This window comes from Lonchura striata, chromosome 13 (genome assembly GCF_046129695.1).
Source record: "Lonchura striata isolate bLonStr1 chromosome 13, bLonStr1.mat, whole genome shotgun sequence".
Taxonomy (NCBI): Eukaryota; Metazoa; Chordata; class Aves; order Passeriformes; family Estrildidae; genus Lonchura; species Lonchura striata.
The window spans coordinates 19958294-19984259 of NC_134615.1; the positions used below are offsets into that span (position 1 = coordinate 19958294).

The 25966-nt window shown below is 38.3% G+C and overlaps 1 protein-coding gene across 2 annotated transcripts in view; it reads left to right on the forward strand.

Moving 5' to 3' along the window:
- CDH13 (cadherin 13) overlaps positions 1 to 25966 on the forward strand; it is a 462820-nt gene that overhangs the window by 291975 nt on the left and 144879 nt on the right. The window lies entirely within an intron of this gene.

The following is a 25966-nucleotide window of genomic DNA, read 5'->3' on the forward strand; positions in this document are numbered from 1 at the left end:
GTATGTTAAATGCACTTCTTTCCAGTCCCTGCCCATGGCAGGGGGTGGAACTGGATGATTTTTAAGGTCCTTTCCAGCACAAACCATTTTTATGAACTTATGTTTAGTGCTGTTTCAAAACACCAGATGGAGATGTCTAAGGTGTTGTCCTGAACATCTCAATATTTTATTAAGAATTGAGTGTCTAGTGTTTTGGGGTTTTTTTGTTAAGAAAAAGTAGTCTTACAGAAAATGTATTTTTATTGAAGTGCAAATGAGAAAATGAAATTCAAATCCGACAATATTATTTTCACTTAAAATTCATCATTACCTTGATCTCTCAAGTCTCCAGCTAATCAGTAAATCTTTTTGAAACCTTCATGGTTCCTTTCAGCTTAATGGTAAATTATGATACCCTTCACGTGTACTTGTTCAGAGCGGGTATTTCTTCTGCTTTAGCTGAAGAAGTGGAGATAAGAAATACTCTGTGATCTTTGAAATGTGTGTATATTTATTTTATTTTGGTCTTGGATTCTTTTGGTAAAGTAAATGCTAGAGTTTTCTCATACTTATGCATAACTTATTTATGCATTCTGTGTGTTTATTGACCTTTTCAGTTGACTGTTTAAAGTATTTTAAATAAATAATTTCATTATCTACCTGTTTATTTACAGCCCACCACCTCTATTGTCTTCCTGTGGGTTGAGCATATTTTAAAAATGGGGGACCATACAAAAATGAAAAAAATATGAAATGGTTTAAGGTTTGTTTTTTTTTTTAGGTCACAAGAGGTGTTTAGCAGAGTTGCAAAGATTCCTCTGTTCCCATTTCAAAGCTATATTTAGTTCAAAACTGTCCTTTTTGCTTCTGTTCTGTCTTCATTTGTCACATAAGAGCTGCTCTGATCATAGTCACTATGAAGGGAAGTTTACAGGATTGTACCTTTATGGAGGAAAAATATTTGCCCAAGTATCTTTAAATGTGCTGTCTGTTCTTAAAATTGAAATCCTTATTTTCTTTAGCTTCTCCCCTTAGGCAGGAAACACATTGCTGTGATAAATATTGTATGGCTTTTAATGCTAATCATTGTTGATTCATGGCAGAGACGAGCATGTTGTAAAAGGATATAATAAACAAAAAGTATTAAAAAGCATCATAAACAAATAAATACTTAAGCAGCTGCTTTTCAGTGCTCCATTAAAGCTGTTGTAAATTAGGAATATGTTTGTGTGTTTTGCCAAGTTCACACTGCATTCAAAGGAAACAAGTTATATTGAAAGATAATTTTGTATGGCTGGACTCAGTGAGCCCATCCCTCATCCTGGATCTGCCTGATTTCTGTGGTGGATCAAAAGCAGAATTTGGGCCAGGTCAGGAGACAGATAACTTATTTAGCATTTCCCTTTTGCATTGAATTTTGTTTTAATTTGGGGTTTAGCCAGCACCTTTAAAAGTTACCTTTAAAAGACCTTGAATGTCTTTCATTAGTGCTCTGTTCCCAGAAGAGTAAATGCAGGAGTAAAATTCCTGCTCTGACTTCAATACTTTGGTTGTATCACCTGGTTATTTGTCTCTTCCTTTGTGCTGCCCCAAAGCTGTGAGAAAATAGACTTCTCTAAGAGTTTACCATCTTTCCATAAGAAAAATCCACTTTTTATATTTTTTTGGGCCTGTTATTTATCTTTTTAATAGAATATTTAAGGAAAAAAAATTAGGGGCCTTCCATATGCCTTCAATGTCAAATGGAAACATGCAGGTTTTGAAGTAGAAGAAAGATTTCAACTTTTATTTGTGCACTGTTTTAGCCTTTTCACACAGTGCCCTGGAGCTTGATTCTTAGTCTTCACCATTATTGCCATTTCTTTGAAAACAATGGAGCTGGACTGGTCCAAGACACAGAGAGTGTGTGACTACATTTTCCCTGATGATACTGATATTTAGTTATCTCCAGGGTCCCTTTTCCTCTGACTTTAGTGGAATTTAAAAGATTCCATTGTAACATTTTAATTTCAGAGAGTCCTCTCGATGGGACTCTTCTTTGCTATGTTTATTTTAGTCTGTTTTCAAAAAGATGCTGTTGATTGACAAGCTGTATTCTTTTTGACAGAAAGATTTCACTTTTTTCAGGTACATTTTATTACATGGCATTGAAATTATAGCTCTTAAGTTTTTTTAAGAAAACTGACTTCTTGCTGCAGAATTTCAAGTTTGTACAGTTTCATTATCCCATACGGTACTGGGGGTGAAATATGAACTTTTTACATGAGAGGCAAAGTGAAATTCTCTCTGGCTGTGGTAATAAATTCTAGAGAAAACCTAGAGGACAAAGTTTGTGACATTTAAATTGAGGCATAACTTTAATTTACAATTTTTCTGGGTGAATACACCTCCCTCACCAGGAACTGGTGAATATTAATTATATCAGTGTTGTATCATGCAAAAGGGATATTTTTCTGAGAGGGAGGAACATTTCCTAACCCAGTTTATTGTGTTTCCTCACAAAGAACTGCTGAGAGCAGCTGAATTCCTACCAATGGAAATCTAGACCTAAGAGATAAACCAATGTTTGGTGCTTTGATGCAAAGATGAGAACTAAAAATGCACTTTTGACTGGTTTAGAGGGAAGCCAAGAGTGAGATTATCAGTCATGAGAACAGCTCTTGTTTGTAAGGGTGTGATACAGAGCCTGCTAAAAGTAAAACCTTCCTATTCCTCTCTAGTTCCTTGCTCGCTTTGCTTTTCCTTCCTTACTTTATTGATTGGATGCACTTTTGTCTAAATTGATCCCTGAGGTTATAGATCAGGCCTTGAAAAAATCTCCTTGATAAATGGGGAAACTTGGGATATCCTTTACAGCAAGTATTTGGTGAATTTGTCGACTTAGAGCTTGAGCAAAATGTGTAGAGGCAGGATCTGAATCGGATCTTTAAAACATCTCATTGCACCAGGAGAGTACAAGACCCGCTCCTCTGGTGCTGAGTAACCCAAAAAGCAAGGCAGAGAAGTTGTCTTTTTACCCAGAATTTAACTTTTTAAAGCTTCCTGGACTGAATATTGATTATAGAATAGTGTATTAATTAGAGAAATCTCTGATGTTCTCTCAGTACTAAAAGATTCTTTAAGGTTGCTTGTTTTTTTCTCTTTTTCTTCCAAAGACAGAATTAAGTTAGGCATTTATAAAAAAAAGTACTTTACAAGAAAGATAATTAAAAAAAAAATCTTTAGTGCTGCTCAGGTGCTATTGGCACATGAATTTGGATTTTCTCTGCTGCTTTTCCTTAATCCATGGCTATTGTATGTATATTTTAGATGAAGCCATTGTACTTGCCAGAGATCCATTCCTGTTATCAAGTTGGCTTTACACTTGAAATATCTTTCTGTCTTCAACTGGCCTTTTAATAAATGTATGGATTCATTCACAAATAAGATTGCTGTGATTCATCAGCTTATCTCACTAATGAATGTTTATTGCATTTAACTTCCTGGTGCCTCAGAGGCTGCCTGGGCTGGAGTGATTTGTGCCCCAGACTTTCATCCTGTTGGCAAAGTCCTTTCCAGTGAGCTGTGTTCTTGCCACAGGCAATGTCTTCCTTCAAAACTGTACATAAATAAAATATTTGTTCACGCTTCTCTCTGAGCACAGAGGAAAGTCTTTAGTCACATACACAGAAAAGGATATCTGCTGCAAAGAGTAAATCCTCATTTTCATATTTAATGAAGCCATAATCAATGGTAATGCCTGAAGATTGCATTAAAAGAATCTTAATGTTCCTCTCAAGGGAAAGTAATTTTACTGGAAACAAGCTAGTTAATCAGCCTCAGACAAACTCTGTGTGCTTTATTATACAGGCAGGTTTGCCAAGGACGAAGAAGGAAACATAACAAAAGCAGGAGTCAATTTTCATCTTCAAAAATCTCTCACATTGGACATTATGTAGATTTGCTCTCTCAAACACCCAGTACTGGTCCTCTTTGTAAATTTACAAACAAAAAAAGGCTGACATTTGTAAAACACTTATTTCTGCCCTATACTCTGTACAATTTTCATGCAGATGCAGTTAAATTTTCCTGAAACATCTAAACTGGCAGAAAACCAAGCAGCCAGACAAATATTTCTCCCAGCGTGTGTTATACATTGACATCAAACTTTAACATCAGTGGTGATGCCCACAGAAAAGCCAGAGAGGTCTGTGCAGGGTGATCAAATCTTCACTGTGAGGGGGAAAGGAAGCCCAAAATTTGGCAGAAGCTGCTGGCTGGCAGAGCAGGAGCTGCTCCCCTCCCAGCCCTGCGTGGCTGGAGGACTCTTGTTGAGAGAGAATTGGAGCTGGGGAGGGAGAGCCTCGTGCTCAAACCCTCTCCTCTCTCTGGGTTTGGGCTGCCAGGCCCATTTTCCCTGTGGCACAAACATTAAATTATCCCACGTGAAGCAGAAGCATTCAGAAATCACTTTCCTGCTGAGGTGCCAGCACAGGAGTGCTGGAGCACAGAGGATGTTTTGTGCCTGGCTTCCAGCTGAAGGGCAGGACACCTCAGGCTAAAGGTTTTGGTATAAACCCCACTTGTACACTGTTGGAACTCAAAATGTCTCTCAGACATTTTTAGAGGTTCCAAGCCTTAGCCAGAAGCATTTTAAATCCCAGCAGGCAGCTGGAAACAGCTGTGATTTTGAGTTTGAGCCATGGAATGAGTTACCAACTTTGAAGGTGGAGCAAGCAGTCACAAAGGGTTAGATAGTATAGTAAAAGTAGTTACAAAACAGAGGGAAAATTTTTTTAGTAGGGTACAGGGGGATTTTAGCACCTGTACAGGGGGGTTTTTACTTTATACACGGGAGTCAGAAGTTCTAAGATGAAAGAAAGTAAGCTAATCCTGTTCTTACTCCTTCTTTTTCCTTGCCTCCATGTTCTTGGTGATCTTGGCACTCACAAATTGGTTTAGAGTAGAAAAGCACTTTGTAATATAGGTAGTAGATATTAAGGAAAAACTGTAAACATGTAATACGTAATATATCATATAAAAGATAGCAGCAGCCCTGGGCAGGGGGAGAGAAGAAGAAGACAGCAGACAGAGAGGATGTCAGGGTGTGTGTGTCTCTCTGCCTGGGCTGCTGACCAAGCAGCCACAGCCCGAGAAAACAATCTTTTAGATAAGTTAAAAAACACAAGTTAAAAAAGAAACTTTACCACCACACAAAACCCCAAACCAAGCCCAAAGTCCTCACAGTACACCAGTAGCTGTGATTGTGATGGCCTAAGATTGTGAATGACTTCTGAAAAATGATGTTGTTTACTTGTACAACAGAATTGGAGGAGACTCCCTTTGGAGCACCAAGCCCTCTTGAAAAGTGCCCTTGAAGTAAGAGATGTTGTGCCCAAAAGCTCTTCTGTTTTCTCAAAGTTTTATTTTTCAGTCTGTTAAAATCAGTGCTGGATTTCTGTGGGGAATATTTGTTTGTTTGCATTGGAATTCGATGGGAAAATTTCAGTTCCTTCACATATTTTAGAGGCCTCTCAAGGTACAGAGGTTACCTGGTTTGTGTTCAAACCTCTCTGGAATTGCCAGCTCTGTCACTGCCAGAGCAAGGGATGTTTTATTGGCATCAGCAGGCAAGAGGAGGTGTGGAACAGCACAGGAGCAGTGCTGGGAAATCTGGATGTGGGAGGTTGCTTTTGTTCATCCCTTAGACAGGGGAAAGGCAAAGACACACTGCATCTTCATCTCTTTAGTGCTACTTTGGTAGAGCTGAGAATCAAGTCCATTTCTCCTGCTTTCGAAAGGAAAACCAAATCAGCTTTTCTGTTGATATGTACAGAACAAGCCTCATTTCTTATACACACTTCTTGGAGCTTTTTGTGTTATATATACATAAGAAGAATAGATTATGTTACAGTTTTGTAATTAAAATGCAGCTGAAAATCATTGATCTGAAAAAAAATCAGTACAGAGAAAAAGAAACATTGCTCCTGGTTTCATGTGGAAGCTGAGAATAAATCATAATCTGTTGGGTGCGGTGGGACTGCCACAGTTCTAGCTCATTTCAGGTTATTTATAAATGCATTTTAAAATATATTAATGGTCACTTCTGCATTCTGGAGAGAGGTGGAAGGAAAATCTTGACTCAGTGTTAGAAAAAAGGTTGTTGGAATTGCTTTTAAAAGGGAGCATTAATGTTCCTACATATTGTGTAGCATGTAGACAACAAGAAAGTAAAGGAATGATGGAGATGATCTAATTGGTTTTCTGATTCTGGCTCTCATTTCTCTGATTCATTTTAAGAAGTCTTTCAAGCTTGTGTAGTTATGAAATAAATGGAACAAATTGGAAATGTGGAAACTAAATAAATAATGATCTGCCCATCATGTTACTATTACTGCTGTCAGTAGTAGCAACATTCATTTAACAATTCTTCTCCATTAATAGGAATGTCTGTATAATAAAATGTGTAATAAAATCTAGCCCATCTTTCAAAGAACTTGATCCCATGTCAGAATGTCTGTTAAGTCATCTTCCATCCAGAGAAAGACTTGTACACTGCAGGAGAAGTGTCACTACCTTGGAAATATTCATGTGAGCAGTACCTGGGAACCAGTTTTCTCACTAATGTGGATTTAAATTTAGGACCTTAAATTTCCATGGTTACTTGATATTTGTAGAAGGTTGAAACCTGCTGTAGCAATATCCTTTCAGTGCATTCAAGGGCAGGGAAGATGATGACAGTTTCATTTTATGTTGGTCTTGTGCTTATTTATTTGGATGTCTGTATTTTCTTCTTGCCTACCCTCTCTGCATGAGCTGTAAACAGCAAAATAATCATTTTTCATTTTAGGCACCTCTCCAGCAGTACAATAAGGTGCCACAATAAGCTGTGCAGAACACCAGAGTGTGGTGCTTTATAAATCTGTGACCCTGCATGGCCCTTGGTCTGACCACCACGAGGTTTTACATTTGCTCCTTTTCTGTGTGAAGAAACACACAGAAAATTATGCAAAAATAAATCATCTTGCCTTTCAGAATCACCAGTGATAATTGTCCTAAACTGTCTAAGTTTCCCTGCTCATATTTCCATTTAATTTCACTTTTCTGGGCACATTTCTCTGCCTCTACCAGAGGAGGGCTTGGGCATGAGCAGGAGAATTCTTGCTGCCCCTTCAGCCCTGGGACAATGAAGGCAGGAGTTTCTGGGAGTTGGGACAATTAGGGCAGGAGTTTCTGGGATTTGGGAAGTGGGACAATGAGGGCAGGAGTTTCTGGGAGTTGGGACAATTAGGGCAGAAGTTTCTGGGATTTGGGACAATTAGGGCAGAAGTTTCTGGGATTTGGGAAGTGGGCAATTTTTCTTTTCTCCAAGCAGCAGCTGACAGAACCAGAGCACACAGCCTTGAGCTGCACCAAGGGAAATGCAGGTTGGATATCAAGAAAAAGTTTTTCACAGAAAGAGTGATAAAGTTCTGGAATGGCTGCCCAGGGAGGTGGTGCAGTCCCCATCCCTGGGTGTGTTTAACAAAGCCTGGATGTGGCACTGGCTGCCAGGGTTGAGTTCAGGTGTTGGGGCTGGGTTGGACTCGATGATCTTGAAGGTCTCTTCCAGCCTGGTGACTCTGTGAATTCTGCGAATTAAGGCAGGAATTTCTGAGATTTTGGAAGCAGGATAATTGAGGCAGGAATTTCTAGGAATGTGCTTCACACCCTCACTGCTGCTCAGGTTGGAATTAATTGGCTGCCCACACCTTGGATTTTTTTTTTTATTCCCATTCAAATTCCTCCTGCCTGTCCCTCCAAGGAGCCACAGCTTCAGCTGCTCTAAACAGCATCTTAAGGTGGTTTGTCATAAACATGAGTATCCCCCTCTCAGGGAAGCTCTCCTTTGCTGTATTCCAGAGGCATAAATCTGTTCCTGATTATATGGATTCTGGTTAAAGGAAGGAATTAAATAGCTTTGTCTTGCGGCAGGATGCCAGGGATATTTGTACTGCAAATCCTCATTTTGTGATTTAAAAAAGTGTTTCATTACTGAGTGGAGAACTTTTTATACAGCCGTAGGGAATTCTCTGATAGGGAAAACATTCCAAAATATCATAAAGGAAAATTAGACTTGTAGGAGATTATGCAAATGAAGCTGTTTTCTTACAGAGGGAGAGAGGAATCTTTAAATTTTCTATTGTTTAGGGTCTGTATGTTTGCCTACATGAAACAAATTGGGGAAATCAGATATTTTTTGTCTCTAAATTCCAGTGCTGGTTTTCTGTACTTACCTCTCTGTTACTGTATTTGAGAACTGAAACATTAAATGAAAATTTTGCTCGCGATATTTTCTGAACATAAAAATCAATAGCTTACATTTTGTAAATATTTACAGCTGTAAATATTTGCCTCACAATTTGTATATTTTTCAAATGTTCTGATTGAAGAAGCCTGGGAAGGAATCAATACAAGCAGTTTTGTACATTAGTGTTGCAGAAATACAGAAATACAACCTCTTTGAGTAACAGATGTATTTATTGTAGTGTCACATTTCAGTTTCCAGGGATTTTAAGAAACTATTTTCAGAGTAGGAGCAGAAATGATGTTTTTTCCCCTCCTCTGTAATAGTTGTGGTGTAGTTGCCAACACATGTAACTTTTTATTAACTAATTACTTCTGATGCATGCAGCAAAACAAGAACAATATGAATATTACACCTCCATTAATTACTTTTTTAAAGCATGTATAAATTTAATTACTGATCAGGTAAGAGATCAGATTTATGGGAAGGGCATTGGATATAGCAGCTAAGAGAAGATGCTGAGCTTCCTATTCCATACAGGGCTCTTCCATAGTTGTTTGATTCAAGCCAAATCAATGCGGAAAATTCAGCAGGTGAATGTGTCAATGAAAAGACACCAAATTTGAAACACATTTGCACTGATATAAATTAAAAATAACTTCATTTAGATCTATGTATTTATTAATATTTTCTATATCTATACATTTTTTGTCTGTTATACCAACTATATGTGTATGTAATATAAAAATTAACTCCATTACATGAATACAAAATAAAATTAGGTCAAGGAAAAATACACAGGCACTCATAATTATACATATATTAAAATATTTCTCTTTGCTTCATAGTAGTACATTTCAATAAATTTCAGGTTTAAGGATGTACTGCCAGCTCTTAAAGCATTAATTTGCTTTTATGAGCCTGTAATGCTCCTGTGCTGTTATTCACGGAGTCATTCCAGCATCATGAGCTCCAAACTTGTCAGAAATTATTTCCAGTATTGCACAGACTCCACATGCAGTAACCAGGACAGAAGATGAAATGAAAATGCTTTATAAAATTTGCCCAAAAACCTGAAACTCATAATTTATACTCTGTTTCCATCTAAGTGCCTTATAAATGTTCAACTAGTTTTTGAATAAATCTGTCATAAATGCTTAATTGAGGGGCACTGGGTTGATTTTAATTATGGCTTATAAACATCTATAGCATGGGTAATTTATAATGCAATTTGTGGATTTGTACATAGATCTCACTGCTTTATGAATAGGCACAGAGAATGAAAAATATTTTTAACTGCTTTTTGTGCTAATTTCTTTCCAATTCCTGGACACTGGGGTCACTTTGCAACATTTCCACTCAAATCCTGGTGAAACAACACCCTCATGATGTCTCTCACAGACATTTTTAGCCACTGCCCAGACCTTGACAGATCAGTGAGCAAAGCATTAGTGTAAAAAGAAGATTTTTGGAAGCCAACTGCAGCAGCCCATTCAATTACATTGCATTATTAAATCACATTTTCCTGAGCATGGGAATGTTATTGTTTGGAGCTCCACGACTGACACACCACAGAACATTCATCAGTTTATTTCCAACAGGTAAATGTGCTAAAACCCCCCTGAAATAAGCATAACCAGGTTCTTCTGCAAGTGGGATGCTGCTGAATGTTACCCTGAACTGCTGCTAAGATTGCAAAACTGGAATAGAAACATCAATGCTGCTTTGCTGCCTCCTAATCCTGCAGAAGAACTGATTTATGGGCAAAATCTCAGCAGAGAATGGCAGCACTTCCCATTTTCTTTAACTTTTCATTTATTTTTTAACCAGGTGGGAAGAGTGCTTCTAGCAAAACTCTCATTTCCCTTCCCAGCACTCAGCAGATTCCCAGCCAAGGGAGGGGATTTTGGCCCAGGCTGCATTCCAGGCACCTGAGTGAAGTTATTCCTGGAGGGTTCATGCAGCTGAGTTATTCAGCTAGCAACAGCTCTGTGTTTTATTACATGCAAAACATCAGAATAACTGGTTTGTAATATAAAAATAAAATATAAATAAAATAAAAATAAAAATAAAAAATAAAAATAAAAATATAAAAATAAAAATAAAAATAAAAATAAAATATAAATAATATAAATAATATAAATAATATAAATAGTATATATATTTGTCACATATTTGTCATCTGTGACAAATGAATAAAATACTGGTTTGGAGCTCACAGTGTTTCATGGTACAGAGAGCTGGAGAATGGCAGGCTCAGAAAGCACCAATGATTTATTTGTTAAATACAAAAATTATATGGAACATTTTTTATAGATTTTTACATCTGAATGTGTCTGAAAGTTTCAAGTAAAATTTAGTCTTAATCCATGATCACTTCAAGGACAGGAGTATCCCTGGTATTCAACAGAGATGAATGTTTCTTTACCAAGTCTCACTATGTATTATTAAATATATTCTCTTTGGGGTTAATATTTATGTATATTTTAATACATATAAAAAGTTACTAACCAGGCAAATCTGAAAAAATCAGAAAATTTATACAGAAAAAAAATCACATGCCTGATATCTTTATAGATTAATTTATTTAAGAATATCCTGCTACTACCTCAATTTTTTCACAGTTCTATTGACACCTGCATTTCTGTGCTTTTAACAACATAACCAACTTGCCAACAGTTCTGTAGTTTTATAAGTCAATGCATGGATATATACAACCAGATTTTTTCTTTATATTTTAAAACTATACTGATATTCTGTGTGAGTGGGAAACTTATAAAAATGTGCCTTTTTAATTTGCTTTAGCAAATTACCCATTTGGTTTAATTTGTAGTTATTCTGTGCCAACAGATATACTCAGTGCAAAGAGATCATTTTCAGATCAGGCTGTTTAGGCACAAAAAGTGAAATGTGAGAGTCTTGAGAGAAATCTGCTGGGATTTCTATCCCTGGGTCACTTCTTAGGGGGAGTGGAAGCGACTGAAATCACAAACTCTTCTCTCTTTAAAGCAGCACATTAGGATAAAAAGCAGAGATCTCAGAACAAAAGAGTTTGCCATTATTTAATGCATCTTCATGGTAATGTTATAAAAATACAGAATAACTTCACTTGACATTGGTGCCTGTCACTGGAATGTTTCTTTCCTCTTTGGCGTCTCAGATCTGTCATGGAGCTGTTATTTAAGGTACAATTTTCCCAGTTTGACACATAATCCATAGACATGAATCATTCTGGCCCATTTATAGCTGTCATAGAGGTTTTACTGTAGATAAACAGACATAAAATAATTACAAGATATATAATATATATAATATAATAATTATTTAGACTATATATACGTATAGCCTATATATTTATTATAATTTTATTATAATAAATATAATAATTATATATATATATATGTCTATATCTATCTATCTATCTATATATCTATATCTATATCTATATATATATATATATTTACCAAAATTATAAGGTAAAGGTATCAAATTTGATAATTTTGGGGAATAGTTGTTTTCTTGGATTTTTTTTTTTTTTTCTTTAGTAGGTATTAAGTTTGGGATGGGGTTTGGAAGTCACTGGCCTTGCCAAAAGTCAGTGAATTTATGTGGTAAGAATTCTGTGATCCTCAACCCTTTGTTTATATAAATATAATAATTTATTGATGATCTAACTGTGAACTGTGTGGCAGGGGCAGGGGTGGACATGAGCAGATACCTCAGAGACAAAAACTCTGACTCAATTCCTGACCTTATTGATTGTTGGGGAGATTTACAGCTCACACCCCTAGAAAGTAGGATTTCATATAAGTTACTGGGAAAACAAACAAATAAATCACAGGGGCTTGAAGTCAAATATTTCTTACTTGATTATTTAACTGAAGTTTTGCATGGAAGAAATCCACTCAAGCTCTCAGGGATTCATATTCTGACGGTTGATATAATTTGGAATTTTCATTCTTCCATACATTGAATCAGGGCTCCACTCAAAATTACAAAATAACTGAGGCTGAAGAGAAACTCTGACTGTGCTTGACAAATGGTGTTTGCACATTGCCTTTGAACTTTGTGGTACATTGGTATAGACATTTCCAGCTCTGGAAATGGTGAGGGCAAATGGCAACAGGGAACCCAAGGCAGGAGCACCTGTGTCTGCTCCCAAGTCCTGTTTGCCTTCCAATTTACTCCAAACAGGGAAAAGAATGGCTGGAATGGACACCCACCTGTGGTGGTCCATCCAGGGCATCCCTCACCCACCTTCTCCCCAAAATACAAGCTTTCATTAAAGCCTGAGTTGAAAACTTGAATTTTAACTGTATTCAGGCTGAGGGTCGTGGAAAAGTACCCAGTGGAAAACTAGAGGTTTGAAAATTAGAAATCTCTTCCTGGCTCTTCTTTCTTAGGATGATTTGGCACTGACTGATGCTTGTTTTCTTTCTGCCCAAGAAGGAATATGTGCATTTATAAAGTATAAATATACTTAGCAAGCCTGTTACTTAATGACCCCATATTTGCACACAGCTCCACAAATCTTTATGATCTCTAAGTACCCAATTGCAGGCAGTGATATATTGCGACCTGTTCTGTGCTTAATTATTAATTTTACATTAAGGAGTTTCATAGTCAATATTTAGATGGTTTATGACGTACAGAAGCTTTTCCATGCTCATATTTTCTTTGCAGGGACATAATGTAGCCCTTTCAGCACTAAATCAATTACACACAGAGTTAAAACAACTTGATTTGCTGCTTGAGGTCCCTTCCCAACTAGATGCATCAATTTTAAGTGAATAAACCCAGGGATATATTGGCCTGTTCTTAGCAGGAGTTGAGTGCCAGTGCAGGCTGTAAAGTTGTGCAGAGCAAAGATCCCTTCAGCCCTAAGCAGTCATGAGATGGGGACGGAAAGGCTTCTGGAATTTGTGGTACCAGAACAAAAGTACAGAAGAACCATTTTATTCTAACCCTGCTTTCCACTCCTGTAGTAATGGGCAGAATTAATGGGAGTGCCTCACATTTTTTAAGTGCCCTCTCAGAGTCAGATTTAACCCAGAATGAACCACTTGTAAAGATGCTTTATCTCACCTTTCCTAAATTTTTATGTTGGAATGGGATGAACTGCATTCAAAACTGCCAGCCCCTCTTTAGTGACTATAAAAAAGTCTGGATATCTGAGCCTAAAATGGTTGTAACTGAGTGAAAGTAATCACACTTGCTGAACTAAGTGATTTAATCAATGACTTAATTCAGGAAAGAATATCAGGATCCCTACTGAAAATATATATCACACGCCCCAAATTGTACTCTTGTTACAAATATGGATGGTTTTGAAACCTGTGATTTATACAAGATAGTTTCAAAGGCCTGTTTTAAAATCACAGAGCACACTCTTGCAGCATCTGAATCATTTATTAAATTCAGCTATCAGTGGCTTTAAAATATAATTTAACCAAAAAGATCATTTGAAGAAGGGCTGCAAAGACTTCTACGTGCAGCTACTTTAATCTCAAATGGGGAAAAAGACAGAAAACAATTCCATCTTCTGTTATTACTCTTAGGGAATGAGCTGTGTAGACTTGATTTAAGGGCTGACCAACTTGAAGTGCAGATTTCCGGGATAACTGATGGTGTTTATCCTTCCTCCTGTGGACTCCTTTACAGTAGGAAGCTGTTGAGCTGGGTTCAGGAGAATGCATGAGGGAAGAATGAATCCTTTTGAAGGATATCTTTCCAACACATGCCTCATGATCCTCACTAAGGATTTGTTCCACGCTTACCTTAAAATCAAATCTTCCACTTCTGCTTGTAGTTTTAATAGGAATTACAGCATCTGTGATATGGTTTATCCAGAAAAGTGCAATGCACTTAATGCAATTCTCTGAATCAAGAACAGGGAGCAGTTGCCCAGTTTATTTATTGGGTCCAGCAGTGAAATCCATTATGAAATATTGCCCAGGCAGGGTGAATTTAAATAAATCTAACAGGGCAGACACTACGAGCCCAACCAAATAATTTATCCAGGAGTTCAGCTGCAGAAGGGGGTGAAGAAAAACAAAACTCACCTAAAAAGATCCTGTATTAGGTTGGAAACACTTATTCCTCAGATAAAAAGTCTCAGATGTTTAATAGATCAAATAGCTGGGACTTGGTGATGAAATCAATACAAAGATGAAATAATACATCAGAATTAAGTGTGTGCTCTGGTTCCTGCAGAGGAAGATAGAAGCCTTGTGAGCTGATTGCCTCCTCATTAGGACTCCTGATTCTCCTTTCATTAGCACTGCTTTTGTCATATTGAAGCACCCTCGGCTCATCTGGTTAATTTTGGATTGATGTAGGTGCTGAGAGCCCCAGTTGCAGACTCAGGGGTAACAGGGCTGGCTGTTTCACTTATATTTCCACTCTGTAATTTGAGATTAAAGCACAACCAGTTCATTCATATTAGTTAACAGGCAAAGAGTAACGATGAGAACTTCCCAGGTGCAGTAATTGCTGAAGTCTGTGGTGCTGTGTATTCATAATCCTACATCCATATGAAAAATTGGATACTTGTGTACATTGCTGGTAGCAAGAAGGGAAAGGATCCAAAGTAGAAGAGGCACAAAAAAAAAAAAAAAAAAAAAAAAAAAAAAAAAAAAGGCAGCAAAAAAAGCACAGATCATCCTTTTGTTTTCTTTTTTATTTCACATAAAATGAAGTGAGAAATTAGGGAGATAAAAAGGAAATAAAGGCAATGTAATCCTGTGTATACCTAATACAGACCTTCAAGGTCAATCCTGTATTCCACAGCCTCACCTAAGATAAATCTTCACTTTAGTAATGCTGGACTGAATTAGATCAAGAGAAATTCTGGCCCCCTGTCTTAAGAACTGTTTCCAATTGGGGAAGATTGACCTTGCACTCATAGATCTTTTTAAAATGTAATATTATCACTTTTTAATCAGGAAGGATGCCAGGGTACCTTACTGGACATAGAAGAATAGTGCAAAGTGACTTCTATGAAGTAATGACGTGGTTTTGATTAAAGCCCACTGACACAGGGGAGTGTAATTGCTGCCTTTCTTATATTTGTAAGAAGTCAGTCAATTCCTTTACAAAATTAGGTCATTTATGGAATGAGATCTTCCATCTGTGAGTATGGCCCTTATCAAAAGATTATTGAAATCTGTGAAAATATTCCCTTCTTAGAAAAATCTCTCCATTCTGTTGTTGTTCTGGAACAAGTCCTAATGCAGGATATACACACAGAGTGCAGCCTGGGCTTCTTATTACCCAGTTCTCAAAGACTGTAATTTTTAGTGTTTTTTTAAAAAATAGGCACTTAGTGTCCATATATTACACTGCTTTACTTTGAGTTGGTTTTTTTTTTTTCCATTTGGAATAATTTGTTGTTGGAATTAAAGGAAAAATATTTTTCTTATTCTCATTATCAAGCATTATTAGATTTGCATATACTCCTGATTTAAAGCACACTCCTCCCTCCCTAGCAGTGCCCCAAGTTTCCTTTCCAAAGATCACTGCTGCTGTGAAAGGCTTGTGGGATAAGATATACCTGAGCTGTTTCAGAACTGGGAAGATCAGCTTGGTCTCCAAATTCAGTTTTTCCTGGCTTGATGGATGTGAATTGGGCTCCCAGTGATCAGCCGTGTTTTGTTTAATAAGGGCTAAGAGAAGGATGTGTACTCGGTTCTGTTGCCATTCCTGTAAATACTCAGAATTCTAATTCTGCTTGACAGGCCTGGATGGAGACAAGGAGAAAGTGGCTTTGAAGTGAAAGATGGTCAGTTCCCTCCCAGAAGTTCAGAATGCAAATAATTGTCAATCTTTTTTTACTGACCCAAGCAAAGTCTCTGAAACCTCTATTTTCTTTCCTACATTTATCTTGATTAAGAATGCTACCCTGCTTAGAGGTTGGGAGAAACTGGATATTAGCTTCTTTTTCAGGGGAGAGAGTTAAATGATTAATCTAATTTTTTCCTGGTTTATTTCTTGGCATGAAGTTTAGGGGAAGCTTTCTACCACATTCAAGAGGTAATTTCTCATGGGTATTTCTGGATATGAAAATTACATCAGGCTTTATTTATTTGTAGAACTTTAAAAATTGCTATCTATTAACAATTTGCATTGCTCTGGCCAGAACTCTACCCCCCAGAAAAAGAGGGAAGGATAAAGAATGGGAAACTGTCGGGGAAAAGGTAAAGAAAAGCTAAAAGAAAACATCTGGATTATAAAACAGAAATAAGTGCAGAATATATATTTTTAGTAAGCTGTCTGCTTACCCTTGACTATAAAGTTTGCATCTGCATTTAAACAGCTTGCATACGCCTGAAATCAAATTTGAATGATTGCAGGCAATTCCGATTTTACATGGGACCTGGGAAAGCAGCAGCATGTGAGTTGTGAGCATCTCTGACAAACAGCTTCAGCTTCAGGGATGCCTGGTGGAGGCTGAGCTAGAACAGAGACTGGATGGAGCTAAAGAATGAAGCAGGGATTTATTAAAGGATCTCCTCCATGGATCCACCTTGGGCAGCACAAGAGTCCAGCCAGGGCTGCACCCAAGGTGAACCAAAATGGTCCCAAAAATGGACTCAAGGTCTCTCACTTTTATAATTTCTGCTCCGTTGGCACCTTGGAGTTCATTGTCCCATTCCAGCTCCAGCCCATCAGTCCCACCCTGCTTGTTTTTCTCTCTCCAGCCCACGCTGTTTGTGCTCCTGGGCTGAGGTTTGGATCATTTGTCCTTGGTGCCCAGCTGGAGCAGGAATTGTTTTGTCTCCCTGCTCAAAGCTCACCATCCCCCCATACCCTCACACTAAAGCAGCACAGAATGTGAAAATATAAAAGCTTAACCTGAGGCATCATCAGGCAGTTCAGATCAAAGTGCTCAGTGACTGAGCAGGGCACCTTGGTGTCGAGTCTTGGGCTTTTTACCTCTGCTGCTGTAGTGGTTTTGGTTTGCTAATTTGAGATTTTTTTTTGTTAATGTACTAATTATTGTGGTGGGTGTAGTGTTGGGTAATTATTAGTGTACTCACTAGAATGTACTTAGTAATTTTTTTTTTTGCTGTGATACAGCATTAGGAGAAGGGTAAAGTAGGCTTGAAATTTTCAAAGGGTATAAAGAAAAAAAATTTTTAATAGTAACTAGAAGAAAGAGTAATAATAAGAAGAACAAAACCTTGAGTACACTTCTCTTCCCCCTACAACATTTTCTTTCCTACTGACAAAGAAGCAAAACTTAAAATTTTAGTTAGTTTCCTACTTCTAAAATAGTCTTTCTTTAATTTACTTATGGAGAGAAGTCTCTCTTGTTAATGTTATGGAGACTCTTCTACAGGAAAACAGTTCTTTTGTGGATCTCCACAAATAGCAGCTGCCTGGGGAAATCTGCAATTGTGAAATTCCTCCCATTCTCTGTAAGCTTTACCCACAGTTCTGTTTATGGTCCCTGTTAACTTATAGGATATTGTTCTAAAGATGAGTTGTTTAAATTTAAAGGTTTTTATTCTCTATTATCTCTGGCAAAAAGCTTCAGCTGCCAGGCAGCTCAGATCAAAGGGCTCAGTGATTGAGCAGGGCGCTTTGGGCAGGGGCTGTTGGGCTTTTTACCTCTGGTAAAAAAGGTTGATAAAGGCAGAGGGAAGAGCTCAGGATTTTGGTTTGATGAGGGCAGAGGGAAGAGCTCAGGAGTTTGGTTTGATGAGGGCAGAGGGAAGAGCTCAGGAGTTTGGTTTGATAGAGGGAAGACTCAGGATTTTGGTTTGGTAAAGGCAGAGGGAAGAGCTCAGGAGTTTGGTTTGATGAATGCAGAGGGAAGAGCTCAGGAGTTTGGTTTGATGAGGGCAGAGGGAAGAGCTCAGGAGTTTGGTTTGATGAGGGCAGAGGGAAGAGCTCAGGAGTTTGGTTTGATAGAGGGAAGAGCTCAGGAGTTTGGTTTGATGAAGGCAGAGGGAAGAGCTCAGGAGTTTGGTTTGATAGAGGGAAGAGCTCAGGAGTTTGGTTTGATGAGGGCAGAGGGAAGAGCTCAGGAGTTTGGTTTGATAGAGGGAAGAGCTCAGGATTTTGGTTTGGTAAAGGCAGAGGGAAGAGCTCAGGAGTTTGGTTTGATGAATGCAGAGGGAAGAGCTCAGGAGTTTGGTTTGATGAATGCAGAGGGAAGAGCTCAGGAGTTTGGTTTGATGAAGGCAGAGGGAAGAGCTCAGGAGTTTGGTTTGATGAGGGCAGAGGGAAGAGCTCAGGAGTTTGGTTTGATAGAGGGAAGAGCTCAGGAGTTTGGTTTGATGAAGGCAGAGGGAAGAGCTCAGGACCCTCCACTCCCCTGGGGCAGCTGTGGCCTGGAGCTCAGCTGGCACTGACCAAACTCCTCTTGGGATTTGGGCTGCCTTTCTGCAGTGTTGGCCAAATGCATCTGTGGTGATGAGCTGCACAAACATTCTGGAAATTTCTCCACCTGACCTCTCAGCAAAGAAGCTTTGTATCTTTTTTGGGAATGCGCCTGCCTTGTTTTCACGGGGTTGATTTTCATGATGTTTAAATGTCTCATCTAGTCTCTGTTTGCTGTGATTTTCCTGATTGATTTCTAGTGCTAGTCAAACTCCAGAGAGAATGTGGGCCCTTTGTGTTTGTCATGCCTGGGGCTGAATCTGGCTCTTTGTATGTTGAATAGATATTCTTTCACTCATAAATCACTGCTCTGTCATGTCCGCCTGCTGCGAGATGTTCAGTGCATATCATCATTTACATTAAACCATTTACTTCAAGAGCGTGTGTTATATTGCCTTATGAATTATGTGATCTGACACATAAGATTATGTTATGAATTGGCACTTAGAATATTAGAACAGTGGGACATTTTATAGCTTATGGTCATGATCCAAGAAGTAATTCATGCCTTTTCTTAATAAACTTTGCTGGTCAAAAGGGAAACAGACATGAGAGTGTGACATATTTACTTAGGGAGAATCCTGGTCAAGAAAAAGTCTTTGGTGATTTGCTTAAACCTGCAGCCTGTTTATATCTGGAGGAAGAATTATTGGGTTTTTTCAGTTGCATCTCCATTGTCCTAAGTCCTCTTTTACTAAACTTGCAATTCCCAGTCCATCTAGAGAGACTGTAAATGAATAAAATGAAGGATTCCCCCTGCTGGAGGGGGATCAGTGATGAGTGGAACTGAGGGAGCTGTTGAGGGGAAGGCAGAGTTACAGGAGGTGTGTTTTTGTGATCCCTCTAAAAGACATCATCCATTCAGGGGATGAACTTTTGGACAGTACCAGATAGGAAATGAGACTTCACTGATTTTACTCCTCATGCAAATACCTGTTTCATGCTATCTATAGTTTATAAGACAAAAGTCTTTATGCATTTTTTCAATATTTTTTCCCTTTCTGTGTGCAAAGATGCACAAAGTCTAATATGTAGATTGTCTTGCTTGGGGTTAATGAATTTTATACAACACAAAGTCTGTGAAGGAGATCTTGGTGTTCTGAAAAAATAAATTACATTCTTCACAATTTCTTGTATCTGCGCAAAACAGAGGTAAATTTCAGTACGAATATGCTACCACAAAATGTCATAACATGGTGTGTACAGAGAATAAACACAATTTGGGGATCCTTGGTGGGACTAACAATTTTCCATGTTTTCACCACACAGTTTTACCCTAAAGAAGGAAACATCCACAGCACTGCAGTCAAAATACAACACAGCAAAGTAAGATCCATGTCACATAACTCCAGTTAATGCAAATTCCCTCACTGACATGTCATAGATCAATGTCTGGCCTGGAGCAGAGAATACCTGAGAGCTCCTCACATTGTTCTCACAATGTGACAGTGGCTGCAGTGTGGCTGGGGACAGGACTGTGTATAAGTCATGTTCCAAACATCCCAGGAGTGAATAATTCATTCTGCCAAAGCAACTGTGCTGCTCCTGGGGAAAAAAGGTTAAATACCAGTATTGCTAAAGGTTGACCTGCCCATACATCTTCTCTGTTCTGTCATAACATTCAGCTGGGAATGTCCCATTATTTCTTATTCAATTTATATGCTTCTGACTGCATTAGCTCTCTATAGATAGTAACAATTCTTGACAATTCTTCATCTCTACATAATATTACTGAAGTTTCTTTTGTGTACTGGGAAAAGTTTGTTTATTATTCATTCCAGAGCTGACAGTTCACCAGTTCACCCTTCCAGTCCTGCTGGCTGCAGTGCAGGGGCATTCCCAGAGTACTGCTCAATCCAATCTAGAGTATAAAAGAACCTGGCAGACATCTAAATAGAGAATGTGAGGAAGCCCCATGGTGGAAAATTATTGCCCTATGCAAATATAAGATATGCTCAAAGCCTGAACTCAATGATTCTTACTAAATGTCTTCTTTATTGAGCAGGGCCTGGAAGTTTTTAATGATACACATAATTGCAATTCAAATACCCTTGATTGGAGCCATAATACACCTTTCTTCTTACATTTGTTTTGCTCCCCTGGGGCTTTTTGTCTGAAGGTACAAAATTGTAATAAAAACACGTAATTAGTTTTGATGAGAACATTGTCAGGAGAGCTTTCTGCTTTGTTCCAGTTTCTGAAAGTTGGGCTCTAGAGATAAAGGTAACCCTCTTGATTTCCTCCTTCTTCATCCCATTTTTTACTCTGTCCTCCTTCTTGGGTTAAAATAGCCATACTTTTGGAAAATGCAACATTGTGCAACTGATTGTTATCATATACAGAGATGCAGCTGAGCTTGTGGAGAAGGTGGAAACACAACTCTTCAGAGCAATTGAGAGAATAAGCCCTTCCCTTTCTGTAACAATGTAGAAAACATTTAATTTACTGGATATACAGTGGAGAACCACAGAAAGAGTGAAAATCACCTGAGAAAACTCCATGGTGAAGCTGTTGAGCTCTGTAACTCTCATAAGGTTAAAGTTTTGCAGTCCTTAAACTGGTTAATATTTTATTGTTGGTCTTCAAATTTAGTCTTAAGGCTGTAGGCTTGAGACATTTGTTCACATTTCATCAGGGTAGAGATAAGCCTCACTTCCACTCCTCTCCAGTCATTCTTTTAAACCCAGCAGCTGCATATGGTAAATAAATAAAAGTTCAGTAATAATGTTCTCTTGGCATCTTGGCAGAAAAAGAAAAAAGGAAGGAAAATAAAAAAAGAGTGAGACAGGTTATAGGAGGTTATTAACTAAATGCCAAAGAGATTTTCCCAAGAAATCCTCTATTCCAATCAGTCCAAAACTGTGCATGTGTTAAATTTTACTTCTTGATGCCTAAGGGGAGATTTTGCCAATATTTTCAAATAACCAACGCATTGATAGAGCAGCCTCTGAAGCAATGGCCTGGGAGTGGGATCTGGGACTGGCCATGAGGAACTCTGGGAGGTGCAATGGGAGGTTCTGAGTGATTCTGGGATTTCTGAGTGATTCTGGGATTTCTGAGTGATTCTGGAATTTTGAGTGATTCTGGAATTCTGAGCGATTCTGCAATTCTGAGCAATTCTGCAATTCTGAGTAATTCTGGAATTCTGAGTGATTCTGGGAATTCTGAGTGATTCTGGGAATTCTGAATGATTCTGGGAATTCTGAGCGATTCTGGGATTTCTGAGTGATTCTGCGATTCTGAGTGATTCTGGGATTTCTGAGTGATTCTGAGATTTCTGAGCGTCTCTGGGAATTCTGAGTGATTCTGCCCAGCAAGTGGGGCAAACAAAGCCTGAATATTGACACACACCAAGGCACGAGTGCAGCTTTCCTGGGAGGGTTTCCTCCATGGAAGAAGCTGCTGATTTTGCAGACATTCCTTCCCCAGCCTGATAAGTTTATATGTATTGTTTAACATGATAATGTAGAGAGCTGTTTTGTGGTTTGAAAGCCAGCTGCGTTTGATTGATGCCAGGAATGGAAGGATTTGTAAAATGACACTGAATTAGATGTAGTTAGTTTATGGGCCTGGGGAAATGAATCTTTTATGAAGAATAAAAGTTTATGATGAAGGAGAAATACTGAAGAAGTGTACATCTTGAATGAGGCTCTTTTGGGCTGGATGTCTGTTGCAGAGCCTTTCAAAACATACATTTGGGCCACCTTGCTTTTAAGAAGGAGATCTCTACATAACCATTATCCTTTGTGGTGGTCCAGCCCCAATTTATCATTTGTGTTCTCTCTGTGGACACCTCAATTAGGATAGGGAATTTCTTCCCTGGAAATCTAGTTATTAAACTTCTCCAAGGTCTAATATTCCAGGTGTATGTTTTAACTGCTGGATTAAAGTTCTTGTGGTTTTTGAGGCATCAGCCACAAAACGAGAGGTGCAGTTTTCTGTATTGATTCCCAAACAAAAACCAAACACAGCCTCTACTAATACATAACAACATCTAAAGACAACCCCACATTTTATGTGCATGTTTTACACATAATGAGAACTTATGAGAATAGAATAACTTTAAAATTAGATTTAAATTCCACTTTGATGGTAGCCAGAAACCAATGCCAAAAAACTTTTGAGAGAAGAAGCATAGAAAAAAAGACGTATCTAATTCTCTCCAGCTTTCCTCCTGGAGCTGGCATCTCTATGCAAAATGAATGTAAAATTCTGCTCGTCTGAGTTGCTGGAATTCTCATCTGTATGCAGCAAAGGAATGATTGCAGGAACAAGATAATGGCTAGTGAGTTGAAAGGTTAAAGAACTGCAGCTGGCAAATCAGAGTCAGATTCAGCCATTGTGTTAAACCAGTTCTATGCCAGAGTAATGAGAGATTAGGGGATTTACATCAGATCTTAAAATTTACATGTGCCTTCCACTGTTTTATCATCAGAAATATTTCAGTAGGACAACTGTATAAATAGGATTTCTATTTGAATATCTATTGTAATTTTTCTAAATCTCTGCTGAGCATCAGCTCATTTAATAGATTTATAATAATAGCAACCTTGTAGTCATTCAAAATGTTTTCTGCTGTACTTGAGTATGGCATCATGTTAAAGTGCATTCTTCAGGAAATCATTGTGTACTGAAATCCATTGAATGTCACATGAACTTGGGCACTCTTAAAGATCCCTTGGAGATTTGCCTTAGTCCTTATTTATTTCACTGAAACCTTGTGATTGGGACACCCTTGTGAAACATGGTATCTAACACTGATATATTAAAAAATCTTCTCAAAATGTGATACATTTCTAAAAACAGCACATTATCCTGTACTTGTGAAAAGAGGGTGAATCTTAATTCTCCAAAAAAGAAAGCAGTTCTTTTCTTCTCAATCAGTCTCACACAAAGTAGGTGAAAATATCAGGGTTGGAATCTTGTAATACTGGAAAACATGGCATGGTATCCAGTGGTAAGCTTCTTTTTGAGCTGTCTGACCTTTAATCACTGCTGAATAAAACCAACATGCTGTCAGGGCTCTGCTATTTTCTCAAGGGGGTAACTCTGACCGAAGTAGCAATGAAATAAAACCTTTGAGAGCTTATATTCAAGGTCACTACAAGTAGAGGCAACACTCTGTACTGTGGGAACTACAACAAAAGAGGAAAAAAGAAAAGAAGAAATGTATCTAAACAAGCCAGTTGAGTTTGTTTAACAGTGAACAGGCAGTTGTTATATCAGTCTATAACTGAGGCTGGGTTTGTTTTTATTTTTACCATAATATTTCATTTTTATTTGATTTTTTTAAAATCCAAGACCTTCAGAAAGAAGACAAACTCTCTGTACATGAATGATAAATATTCCTGCTATTGAGGAACTTGCAATCTAATGTCTTGGGCCCTGTCTCTATCAAGTTTTACCCTCTTGTAGTAATTTTGCCACAGAAGTCTCTGTGAATACTGAAAACTGATCCTATGGTCTTACTGATCTATAAAAAAATGAAAATGCTGTATTTAAAATGTGGCGATCATGGTAGTTTAAAATAATACTTGTCCAGTCTGTGGGGAAAAGAGAAGGTGAGTTCCTAGAGAGGAATTAACCTGTAACAAAGAGTTATGGCTCACTCTGACACTGATTCACAGGAGATAATGGTGTCAGTGCAGTTACTTCAATGGAAATAGTGCAGATCATGGAATCTGATATTGCTTCAGTAGGGATTTTTAGGCCAAAGACTGGATCTCTTCCTAGATTTCTTACTTTATAGTTTCCTAATATCTCACACTAATCTGTTAACTTAACATTGATTCACTGTTGAAATGAATTTATTGATTTGATCATGGCTTTTTTGCTATTTGGTAGAATCTCAGCTCGATATTACCAGAAATAATCTTGCTGTGACCATTTATTATTTAGTTAGATTGCTTTCCAAACTAATGCTTACATTTACAATTACAGATGAGCTGATGAAGAAATCATTTTGGTCTAGGGATGAGCATCTCACAGTTCAGCCCAGGTGTCTCATTGTGCCCTTTCTTTGTTTCTCAGTGTACTGCACAAAGCTGATAAAATGCTGACAGAATTTTGCAGGCTGTGTCAGCCTCTGGGCTGCCTGTCTTGGGGGGTGGAAAATCCTTGATCCAGGGGTGCAGGATGTGCTCCCCTTCTAAGCACAGGACTCTTCTTAGATCGTCTCTCTAAACTGTGATAAAGAAACAGAATGAGGTTTTTCCTCTGCACAGCATTTAGGAACCGTTGCAGGGAATTGCATTTCCCTTATTGCAATCTCCAGCAGAACTGTATGCTCAGGAAATTTCCTTCAGCACTGGAAGGACAGTGGGGCAATAGAGATAGGGAGGTTTATTGGTGTTCATAAAATAAGCTCATAAATATGTACAAATTGAAATTAGAACAATGTAGGTTTCAATAATTACAACATTTCTTATTGACAGACATGACATCCAATACATTTTGAACTGCAACACTTCACCAGGCAAATAGAGACCTGTTATTTCAGTATTGTTGTTTTCGTTGTAGCCACCTGTGGATTTTCAGCCTGCAGAATTAAAAGTGGAAGAGATATACCTGTAGTTCATTTAGTGAAATGCAATTACTATGGATGGCTTCAAAGCACAGAGATAAAGGGAATTTGTGCTAGAGCACACGAGTCTTCTATTGGCTGAGTAACAAGTCCTCACTCTCTACAACTCCTGAAAGGTGGCTGTGCTCAGGTGGGGCTGGGCTCTTTCTCCAGGAACTGAGAGAATCAGAGCACACAGCCTCGAGCTGCACCAAGGGAAATGCAGGTTGGATATCAGGAAAAAGTTTTTCACAGAAAGGTGATAAAGTTCTGGAATGGCTGCCCAGGGAAGTGGTGGAGTCACCATCCTTGGATGGATTTAACCAAAGCCTGGATGTGGCTCTGGGTGCCAGGGTTTAGTTGAGGTGTTGTGGCTGGGTTGGACTTGATGATCTTGAAGGTCTCTTCCAACCTAGTAAAAAAAAAAAAAAAAAAAAACAACAAAACAAACAAACAAACAAACAAACAAAAAAAAAACCAAAACAAAAAAACCCACAAATCAAAAAAAGTAGAGATAATAGGAATACAAGTGCAACCTAAGTATCAGGTGGAAGTGCTGAGTTTGAGAGGTTTTTGTGCTCAGTGCCTGCTGTGTGTGCCCCTTTCCCCAGGAACCAGATCAGGTGGAAGTGCTCATTTTGAGAGGTTTTTGTGCTCAGTGCCTGCTGTGTGTGCCCCTTTCCCCAGGAACCAGATCAGGTGGAAGTGCTCATTTTGAGAGGTTTTTGTGCTCAGTGCCTGCTGTGTGTGCCCCTTTCCCCAGGAACCAGATC